This window comes from Amblyomma maculatum, chromosome 5 (assembly GCF_055883805.1).
Source record: "Amblyomma maculatum isolate TAMU_Amacu chromosome 5, ASM5588380v1, whole genome shotgun sequence".
NCBI classification, from domain to species: Eukaryota; Metazoa; Arthropoda; class Arachnida; order Ixodida; family Ixodidae; genus Amblyomma; species Amblyomma maculatum.
This window is the reverse complement of record NC_139348.1, coordinates 114,509,666-114,521,036: the sequence shown is the minus strand read 5'-3', so window position 1 is coordinate 114,521,036 and position 11,371 is coordinate 114,509,666.

The following is an 11,371-nucleotide window of genomic DNA, read 5'->3' as shown; positions in this document are numbered from 1 at the left end:
GCTTTGACTGGTGCCTTGGCCCCCTTGGGCTGAGGTGCTAAATTAAAAAGATAATACTTATCTAGAAGGCGCCCGCGGCAATTGCTACCCAATATTACAAGAACCTGAGCTGTGCCCGGCAGAAATAAAAGATAGATGGAGAGGATAGCGATGAAAAGTGTAATGGGAGGCTTCTACTCAGTTTAGAGAATACATGTAAGCGAGTTCGAGTCGTTGGTGCTCAAGTATCCAGGCATTGTCCAAAGAGCGACCGTTTTCAAGAGGCTGTTGCACTTATGTACGCTATTGCTTTTGCGGGTACGTGAATGTTTTCGTTTAAAAAGTTCACCCGGAAGTCGAAACGAAGAGCATACAGCTTTTTGCGGCAGTATGCAGACACCGATTTTCACTTTGCCAGAGCTATCCCGATATACGTAGTCTGGCTTCCGCCTTCCCCATCTTAGGCTGAATTTGTGGCATGATCAATCGATACCTGCATGCCTTTCATTTTTCACAAGGCCATCCGAAGAATACAGTTCTTCAGCGGCATGCGCCTCATAATGTGTACACTTGGCGCACTTCTGTCAACGGGCGGGTTTGCTTCGCATGTGGCCTTGCTGGGCATGTTGCACGACTGTCCCTTCAGCTTGCATCCCCATACGTCGGCGATCAAAGCCCGGTCGCCTAATACCGGTTTCCATTGGGCGAACAGGAGCAAGAGCAACGAGCAGCCAGAGCAGCGTACGAAAGCACTGGGGACGCGCGTTCTCGTCTCCCCAATGGAAAATTCACGCTGCTGGGAGAGCAGCGTACCGAGGCAGAGCGCGTGACGTCAGGCGTCATGTGATCAAACTTTTCCCGCGCTTGCGTTGCCCGTATCTGCCGGCCGAACGCCACCGCTGCCGTCTTCCGCCATTTTTCGCGACCGTCCTGCCCGGGCTTCGGGCGGCGAATAACCAGAAGAACGGCCGGTCCCGAGGGAGAGAGAGCGCGCACATTCCCTCGAGACCAACCGTGCCAGAAGTGACATCAAAAGGTCACGTGACTTCCTCCTTTCTCCCTGTACTCCGCCGCTGGCGACGGAGCACCGAGGGCTGCTCTCGGCTGCTCCCGGGACTCCAAAAGCGCGCCGCCTCTGCCAATGAAACACTACGCTACTGCTCCTCTTCGACCACTTGTAGGCGTTGAAACTCGCGAGAGCACTTTTAGTGCAACTAAAAGTTCTCCTGTTTGCCCAATGGAAACCGGTATAAGATTAGTCGCCGTCCCCATCCCGTGAACCACCTTGCAATCTTCCGAATTTTACAGCTCGTTCTCGCATATGCATTGCTGGCCCTCTGGGCTTCATCGGTCGCCGTTGCGTCTGCGTCGTCGTTCTGCCTCCGTATCGCCGGAAAACATACACAAGTGATAACTGTGCGTTAGGCGAACTCTGAACGTCCTTACTCGCTGCAAATTCGTTTAATTAAGCATACTATTTAAAATCTTGCTATGGATGCGCTTGCTGTTACTGAACCCATCGTGTGCAATATTGTGCTCGTCTGTGCTCTATGCAACGAAAAGTTTTCTGTCCTTCTACATAATCTTTGCATAATACGTTTTATTGCTTTAGCAAATCAAACGAAGTCTTGTAGCATGTATATGTAAATGCTTATGTATATATAATTTCATTTTATTAAAGAAGTTTATTGCCTCAGTGCGTAATAGAATATGTAAAAGAATTTAAATGAGCATTTAATGAAAGAAAAAAAGCAGGCTGTTCTAATAAAATTTTCATTACATTTTGCCATATTTCGTGCATACTATTAGACTACTGTGGGCCGTTAATTTACTGTGCTGTTTTTTAACTTGCTGTTTCACATGTATATATGTGTTCTTTCTGTGCTTCATAATTTTCATGTTATATATGTATATCTTTGCCTTAACGTCACGCGTCCTGTTGCTCTGCCATTACTGGGCCTCGGGCATCTCCCAAGCTATCGCTGTAGCTTTTCGCCCGAGGCCCTTTTCCTGTATATTACTGGAAATAAATTTTTTTCAATTTTCAATTTTCAAGAGAGAGCCATTGCGTCTAAGCAATACAGTGTAGGGAGATTATTTCTTCGGCGAAAGGCCCATTGCCGTCGGGTGCCGACCTCTCGTCGGCTTCAGTGCCGTGCAAACCCGCAACACGTGATAAATATCTGCCTCATAATTTTGGGATTTGCAGACAGTAATCCTGAACAGTAATATAAATATCGATATTGAGGCCATGCTTGTTTTACAGCAGGTGTGACGGTAACCCTGACCCGGATCCACCGTAGCGCAACCTCTTATGCGCGGGTAAGACAGCTGGCGAGGGTTAGCGGACACAGTGGGTCAAGAGCACGTTTGCGGTGCCGGATGTGCTTCTTTCCTGTGAGAAGCAGAGTGGCATCATTCATAGTGAGGAAGCGTGTCATTGATGAAGTTAGAGTAGCCTGGCGGGTTGCAGAATATCTAGACGTTTGCAAACTGAGGTCACGTGGGACCCACTGAATTCGAACGGTTTGCGAGATGCGAGCCTTCAGACGATATATATTCTGGCAGATTTCTGGGCTGTGATTGGCTCGTCGGAGCAGATGTATTGCTTGAAGAGCGTCGGTGCGGATGATAATTTTGGCTGTAGGTAGTAAGGTTCTGGCGGATAAAGAACGAAGCGCGTCTTCAACGGTAACCAGCTAATCACAGAAATAAAAGAGATTCTGCAAAGTGATATCCGGATGTGCTTTTAAGCGCCGGCTTACCAGGATAATGAACTCCAGTTGTCGTTTCACATCCGCCAATGCTGGCATCACATATATATTTACTGAGCCTTGTGGCAGCTTGGTGTCCTTGTCAGCGATCGTTTCAAGAAGGGATGATGCCGCATTAGATGTGGTTACTGTGAAGGTCCGTAGGTTTGTTTTTGCTACGCTGAACCAGATTTCATGGAGGAAGAACTGGCGAAGGCAGCTGAGATATGGTGTGTGATGTAGCATAGGCCCGAAGTGCTCGCGGTGAATGCAAGAGGGTCACCTTAAGACTACGAGCACAACGGCGTTGCAGTACCAGTTCTCTAAATGTGTTGAGCTGAGCGTTCTTTTGTAGTGCCATGACCGGTGTGATGCGGGGGAGATAAGTGATGGTTCTCACAGCCTCTCTATTTACTGATTATAGACGCTTCTATTGAGTTCTTGTCAAGTTATAAAACTGTGCTTGACAAATGAAGCGTAGCGGCAGAACCGCTGTCACCAATGCTTGTGCGACGTGGGAGCGAGCGCCACCGAATTAGGAGCTATACGTCTGATTAGACCCAAGATCTGCATCGAATGCTTTGTGGCCTGCGAAAAATAAACGGTTCTCGTTCTCGATTGAACAATCGATAATCCCAAAATTTTCAATGTCGGACTTTCGTGAAGAGGGATTCCAGATAACTGAAGATGCATCGGCGTCTACTCCCGAGCTCAGTACATGCTGCTGGAGACGCTTCCGAATAAATATCTGAGTTGAATGCTAAATAATTTACCCTAATTATGAATAGCAATAATGTTCATTCATATTGCCTGCTACTAAGGATGTTCGAGGCCGTTTACAGCGCATCATTCGTTTTGCATTCGAATTTGAATTTAAATCCTTTGTGAGAATTTCTTACCTATCAATGTATGTTAACCATTCTACGTAGTCAGTAATGCCGTCGACCTAAAGAATCAGTTAGTGGCATGCCACATGAAGTGCTTTTAGTCGACGAACACAGCGTCTTCGGCTCTCGATTATTTTGAAGAACGAGTAACAACGTATAAGAAACTTGCGGGCCTCAGTTGCGTAATTAATGGTTTGTAAAGTAATACAGATGGCCGTGTTCCTATTGGAGCCGGAGGAGTGTGCTTTTTTTCTAAACTGATATCTTCAACCAGCGCGAGAGCACAATATTAATACACGACAGCATACACATTGAGATGAGTGCAGAAACTACCTTGGAACAACATTTGATTCCAAGAACTGGCATTAGAGGCTCTCAGTATTACGTTATTCAGGGAATCACATTCTCCCATGAAAGCAATGGGCATTATTGGTATTATCGGCGTAGTGCAATAAGTACAATAGAAGTAAAGTGCTCAATTTAAGAAACACTAATGAGCACTTCTATTACCCTTCCACGTTGACAATTCATTTAGAACTTGTGTGCAGTATTTAAGGTTTTAATTGAGCACTACAATAAAAAACTGCTATTAAATACAAGGGGAGCAAGTGTATCCTATCAATGTATTGTACAACGTTACAAAAATCAGTACTAAGGAACGCCAACGAGGAATTCACAGCATGCTGCTGGGCTCACAGAGGCGCGAGACATCACCGCTGCGCAGCTGTTTATTGTTTATTTCTCATTTGCATCGTCACTGATATCCTGATAGCACATATTTCATAAAACAACCTGCAGGCAGGTGCAAGCCGCAATTATTCGTCATTAAGGATCACCCAGAAACCGATCTGTTGCTTATACTGATGTCCTCTTCACCGTTATGGAATGAGATATAAGCAAAACATTATGTGCCAGATCATCTTAGCTTGTTGCTCACTTCTGGTGCAAATATAATTGACGCTGCACCCACCTCAGAACTGCTAAGAGTCGCTAAGGAAACTCATGACGGTGTTTCGACGAACTCGTTGCAGCGCTCACTGTAACTAGTCCGAGGGTGCTGCTGATACCTCTAAGCGTCATGGCGCGTATTAAGGTTTATATAATAGCCAAGACTACAAACGAGATCCCTGTACGTACATGTCATGCCGCTATATTCTCAGCAAGTGTGATTGGTGAAAGAGCTATGATAGGTCTACCCCGCCGGGGTGGCGCAGTGGTTTCGGCACTCGACTACTGTTCCCAAGGACGCGGGATCGAATCCCGGCCTCGGCGGCCGCTTTTCGATGGAGGCGAAAAGCAAGGTGCCCGTGTGCTGTGCGATGTCAGTGCACGTTAAAGAACCCCAGGTGGTCGAAATTTCCGGAGTCCTCCACTACGGCGTCTCTCAAAGCCTGAGTTGCTTTGGGACGTTAAACCCCACAAACCAAACCAAACCATGATAGGTTTGGCTAGAGCCATTTACTAGTGGTTCATTCATGCACGTTATCTAACGCAGGAACGTTCATGCTATGCAGTGAGGGAATCTCAAATTTGAGGCAATAATGTTCACCCTGGAAACCTTTAACCAATACCGGAAGTAAAGTCGTATGAACAGATGCATTTTGTAAAGGTTACTCACATAAAGAGATTCCCCCCCCCCCCCCCCCAAGCTCTTAAAGCGAACCTTGTTCTGAGTTTGGGACAAAGCTTCCATGGCTGAGTGGATAATTACAGTTTGTTTACAGCATCCGAAAACAGCCAAGGTGATGAAGTCGATCGGCACTGGTATCTGATGCCGCGCTTTGTTGCAGGCGGAATCCAAGGCGCCCGTTTACTATGGTTGTACACGGTCGGACTCGAGGGGGAGCGCGCTTCTTTTCTTATAAGGCCGTATCAACGGGGTCTGTCCTCCACCTTCCGCCGTGCCTCGTTGTGGGTCGCCACCGCCCCAGTGCTGCTCATCTGCTTCCGCCGTTTGCGCGCAAGAGAAACGAGCGCTTCGCTCCGCCTGCATCATTGCAACTGGCAGGTCCGACATTTCATCCCTTATGATTTATAAAAAGACACCGCAATCAGCGTCTAAGACGCATTGTGTATGAGGAATAAAATGCAGTCAATAATTCACACATGCGCACCCGCATCTTCGTCAGTGCTGCCGAGTACCGTCTCATGAAACGGTGGGTATACTGACGTCAATATTTTTACTATAAATCTTGCCCACAAATATATATGCCAGAATATGCAGTGTGCCTTTGAAAGCTGTAAGCAGGTGTAGCGTGACCTGACATGAGTACATGGCAGACTGATGGGTGGAGATTCTGACAACCGCTGCAGGTTTTGTTTGGAGCAAGAGAAGCATCGGGTAAAATTTATGGCGCGTCTCAGATTCAGAGTAAGGAACAAAACTTTACGCATTTAGTTACAACTTCAGCTCTTTAGTGGAGTGGGCTGTTCTAGCTTCACTCAAAACAAATCAGGCAGTTGAAAGACAGTATATGTACGCAGTCTCATGATTGATGCACATGTATAACAGACGTAGTCGGTTTATTACATAGGTAAACAACTTTATTCAAGAAAATTGGCGTAAACAGTTATGAGTAATTGAAAAGAGGGGCGAAGAATAAAAACTATCCCTTCAAAGATAACGCATTGCACTACATATACATTAATTCATCAAAATGCGACCTGCGGCTAGAAAATTCGTGGTCTCTAAATCTTCCTGGATTGTTTGTGCACATAAGGATGCTAACCTATCGTTCCTGTCTGTCACTTTCTTCGAATAATTGACAAGTAGGTTTTTGAGAAATTTTCAGAACTGCTATAAGGTTTTGAGAGCCTTATGGCATGGCTGTTGTCAATTCCTTCCGCGCAACTCAGCAATTGTGAATTATCAAGTGATGGTGAATCAAATTTTGAAGTACTTCAAGAACATTTGTGTGTTGTATATGCACTACAGCTTTTTTCAAGAAAAAGATCCTTGTTTAATAGGGCAACGCACTCTGGTTATCGATAATGCAGTCCAATAGAATTTGTCTCAGTAGAAGAGGGCACTGGGGGGGGGGGGGTTTCTTCTTTTGTTAGTTTCAAGAATGATACCGCAAGCACCACACTCGAAGTCACTGATTAACTTAACAATGTACCCAGTGACGTAAGCTAAACTGGAATATGTGACAGTGGGTAATAAAGTGACAAGAGATGTCACCACTTCCTTCAGTTCCTCGGTTGCTGATTGCTGAAGAGCAGAAAGTCTTTTTTTGGCATCGACTAAAGGTGCCTTGATTTTGCTCGCAGTTGAAACGTCTGTCTTGAGAATCTGGTCAAGTGCCGCTGTTACGGCTCTAGTATCTAGAATTTAGTTCCCTCTGCGCATTAACCTTGCTTTCCCACCCAATTCTAGGCACCGCCGACAGTTTCGCAACTTCAAGCACGACGATGGCATCCTACTCCGCTACGTGTATTGCCCTGAAGGAACGCGATGGATCCCAGTCCTCCTACGCGTGCTTCGCCCAGTATCTTAGTGGCTCTACACGATAACGCTACGGCATGTCACCTAGGTAATAATAACACCTACGACAGTGGGAAAAGACGGTTCTTTTGGATTGGCCTGTTCTCCAGTGTAGCTAAATACGTCGCTTTCTGCCCCCTGTGCCAACGTCGCAAACGGCCGACTTCTCCGCCTGCTTGCCTCCTTAAACCCCTTCCCTCTCCCGCAGCACCATTTGAAGTAGTCGGCATCGAATTATATGGTCTCCTACCTCTCTCTGATAGGGGCAATCATTGGATCATCACGGCTGTAGATCACCTTACGCGCCACGCGGAGACAGCACCTCTGCCCATTGGCTCGGCTCAAGAGGTTGCAAATGGCGTTCCACGGCTGAGGAACGACCTTCTTACCGACTTTCGGTGCTGAAGTTCTCCACGTATCATCCACCCTTCACAAGACCACTTCAAGCTACCATCCTAAGACTAACGGTCTGACTGAACGATTTCATCACACTTTGTCGGATATGATCCCCATGTACATTACAGCGGATCATCGAAATTGGGACACTATTTTACCATTCGTCACATACGCCTACAATATAGCAGTATAGCGGACTACCGGTTACACTTCATGTTTCCTCGTTTATGGCCGCTCTCCCACCGCCATTCTCGACAGTTCATTCTTCTTTACGTCCTACTGTTCTTCCACATCAGTACCTGCCCAGCTCGTATCCCGTCTGGCCAGATGTCATCACCTTGCTCGCCTCAACACAGATGCCTGGCAGGAAGATCGCAATTGTCGCTAGGATTCTACTCATTATGAGATTTCCTTCCCTCCATATGATCAAGCACTACTTTACACACCTCTGTGCACCAATTGCCTTAGTGATAAATTTCTACCGCTACCTTGGTCCATATACCGTCATCACCCAAACTTCCTCAGTGAACTACAAAGTAAAACTTATTCATCCCCCAGCCGATCATCGTCACCGTGGCATTGGGATAGTTCATGTGTCTCGTTTGAATCCATTTGTGCGCCGCGATCCAGCAGATGCTTAGGAGCGGCCAGGTTGGCCACTTCCTATCGGGCGAAAAAAATGTGTGAGCCTTCCATGGACCTTCTTCTTTCACGTGTACATACCATCGTCATCGTGCCGCGGTGCCACCAGTGGCACGCGCCTCGGTTGTCCATTGGAATAGACGCCAGACACGGCATCCCTTCCCTTCCCGTCTCGACCTGGCCTTCTTCCACAATATCTTTAATAAGGCGGTTTATTCAGGGTAGACAAGAATAAAAGGCGGTTACAAAGAAGGCAGTCCCGAGGCGGCCGCGTTCCGGTGCGCTATAATAATCTTGCGCCAAAACCTCACCTTAAATTAGCTTTCCCAAAATCTTGGGGCATGTCCTACATACCATTGAGCACTGAGGTTATTGTAGCGAATCCGAGCATTTTAGGGCAACTTAAATAGGCCAATGGGGTGCCGGGGCTAATGAAGCTGTTCGTACTTTCCTGTGCCACGCGTTTTCTGGGACCCTTGAGCTTTTTTCCAGGGGGTCACAGCCCCGCAAACCGATGCGAAAAAGCACTAACTGAAGAAAACCAGGTCAAAGCTGGAGCCACACGCGCTCTCCGAGGAGCAGTAGCGGTTTCCATACCATCTCCGTTTCTGGCGCTTCTGTTCCATGGCCATAATACACTTTCAGAACCTGAAGGGCTCGGTCCGAATAGCGTACTTCGAAACAAACACTCAGCATTCTTGCAACAGCCATTCTTCTATCGCGAGGCGTCGCCGGATGCACTCAACTGAGGGGACCAACTCAGCGAGCAAGCACTTGAGGGAAATCCTGAGCGGCCGGCAAGCTAACAGTGGCTGAAGAGTAGGAGATATAAAGCTATACGCTAACGATTATTTCAATGCGGCGTCGCTATGTACCGGAAGCACCATATGTTCTTATACTACCACATGGGGTGAACTGTGGTAGCTAGTGGGAGTGGCAGTGCAGCATCAGGGGTGTTCACTAGCACATTTTTCTTCTTCATTTTTGCACTGGCCTCCTAAACGGGGTAAAGTTTTTGAATGCCAGTTTTACTATTTGCGCAAGGTTGTATTTGCTATCAGGAACTTGTAAATTCCGTTGCTGGTATTGCAGTGAGGGGAGTCACTAAACGTTCGGATAATTATGTGAAAAGCTCTGGCATATATAAAGTTGAGCCTTGAGTTTTCAGTAGTTGTACGTTACCTGTGCTGCTAGCTTACATTTATATTCCACGCTTTAGTCACCGTTCGTTCTGCACAATTTCATGTCTTAACCGTTGAAAGCTTCTGCTGCTTGTTATTTAGCTTATCGATAATGGGGATCGGGATGTTCTTGCGGACGAAGATATTGAGGTAAAACTTTGTAGCATGGTTTATTATCGAGAGCAGAGTCGGAAATCAATATTCAGCATTCTTATGTACAAACAATCAGTTTGATGAAACCGCAACATATACCTTAGGAAACTCTAGGTTACGATTTAAAGGTAACAATTAGTAGTGTGTTCTTTGGAGCTCTAATTATTTCCTCAAAACAGCCACAATACAATTCAACCGGAGCAAAAAAAATTACTTTCGAAAATCATCCCGATGCATAGGAATGCTATTCAACAACCTAGTCCGAAATCAACAGATTCTCAATGGCTACTATCTTCGCATCACTTACCATTGGTCTACCGCGGCGGAGTTGGGCAGATATCTCTGCATAGACGAAAACGTGTATTCGCCATCTCCTGTATCTATCATGTCTGCAAAGATATAGTTGTCACCTGGGTGACATTTAGCACTCTCCAACGTGCTGACTTTTACTTGCTTTTATTCAAACGAAATTAATCTTTTCTCCTGACAATACAACAAGATTTCTTTTTTACCATCTACTCTATCCAGCCTCCGCTGTACCACCATTAGGCGCGCAGGTAATAATATCAAACTTTAGACGTGGTTGAAACCGAAGACACGTCTTCCTTTTTATTTCCTAACTCCTACCTTAACAACATCGGTCTCACTGTTGTTATATTCGCTTCTTCCATCAGGCCTTGCTGTTATCAAATGCACTAAAGTTTCAATTAAAGGTGGTGTATAATCTGTAAAGATAATGCTATTCCGTTATGATTCTACCGTGACTTAGACTCAATAAAAAGACTTTAATTACTTTGAAGACTCATTTCATTTCGGCGCCAGTTCCCACCTGGAAGCGGCAATCTTTTCTTTTGTGCACGAATAAGATATATCGACATTATGTATTGATATGTTTACTCGTCCGACACCCTTCGTCAGCCGTGAGCATGTGCGTCTTTATGACAGAACTATCTTCCCCCCTCTCTTCTCGGCGCAGTTGAATTACCGTCTTCTGTCTATTTGTGATGTTTCTGAGCATTCATTCGCCGTGTATGGACTGGCGATAGCTTGCGTGACTGCAGAAGTAGTTGAAAGTGGGCATTCTGTCAGCGAAAGGTTGGGTAACATGCGATTCAGCCTAATGAAGTGCGTGTACGACATAGCTTGTGTTTTGTTGGTATTTTTGCTTCTCTGAAATCTGACTTTCTGTAAATATGGATTCTGAAATACTTCGAAAAGCGCACTTTTGCTATTTCTGTGTGCTATGCCAATGAGACAAATAAACAGCACACTGAGTTGGCAGTTCGCTACTTGGGTGCATGACTGGCACTATGTTTTTTACAAGGTAAATTTATATCAAATGTCGCTATACCTGTGCACCCGGCACATCAAAGCCCTTCAGTGTGATCACCAAAATAACTTTACATCATGGAGAACTAATGGCCTACGTGAACGACCGATTTCAAGTAGGGGCTTCCCGAAAAGCACTAATTTCAGTTATTTTGGGAGGCTTTCTTATCATACGTTCCCTTATGGGAGGATCCTTTGCTCCTAAACCTTTATATTCGCAGGGACTGCGCGGATTACAGGTTCATTCTCTGGGCGACCGCGATGAAAGCACAACCGAACTCGCACATAGTGTATCGGCAATTTCATTAACCATGTTCAGTGACGTTATATATCTGGCCGTTTGATTTCTTCCCGGTATTAGTTATGGTTTATTTTGTTTTGACTATATTGCGCTTTTTATCTCATCGACTAGTTTGCTCGAGCACCGGACAATTTTTCGATACCGCTCAACTTTACCAGCAACACTTTTTGTCGTTTAACCCAACTCGCCTTTAGTCGTGGTGCATCTATAAAAATATATGACATATAAAACACCATTTTCGCCCCCAGACACTGCCCCTTTCCATT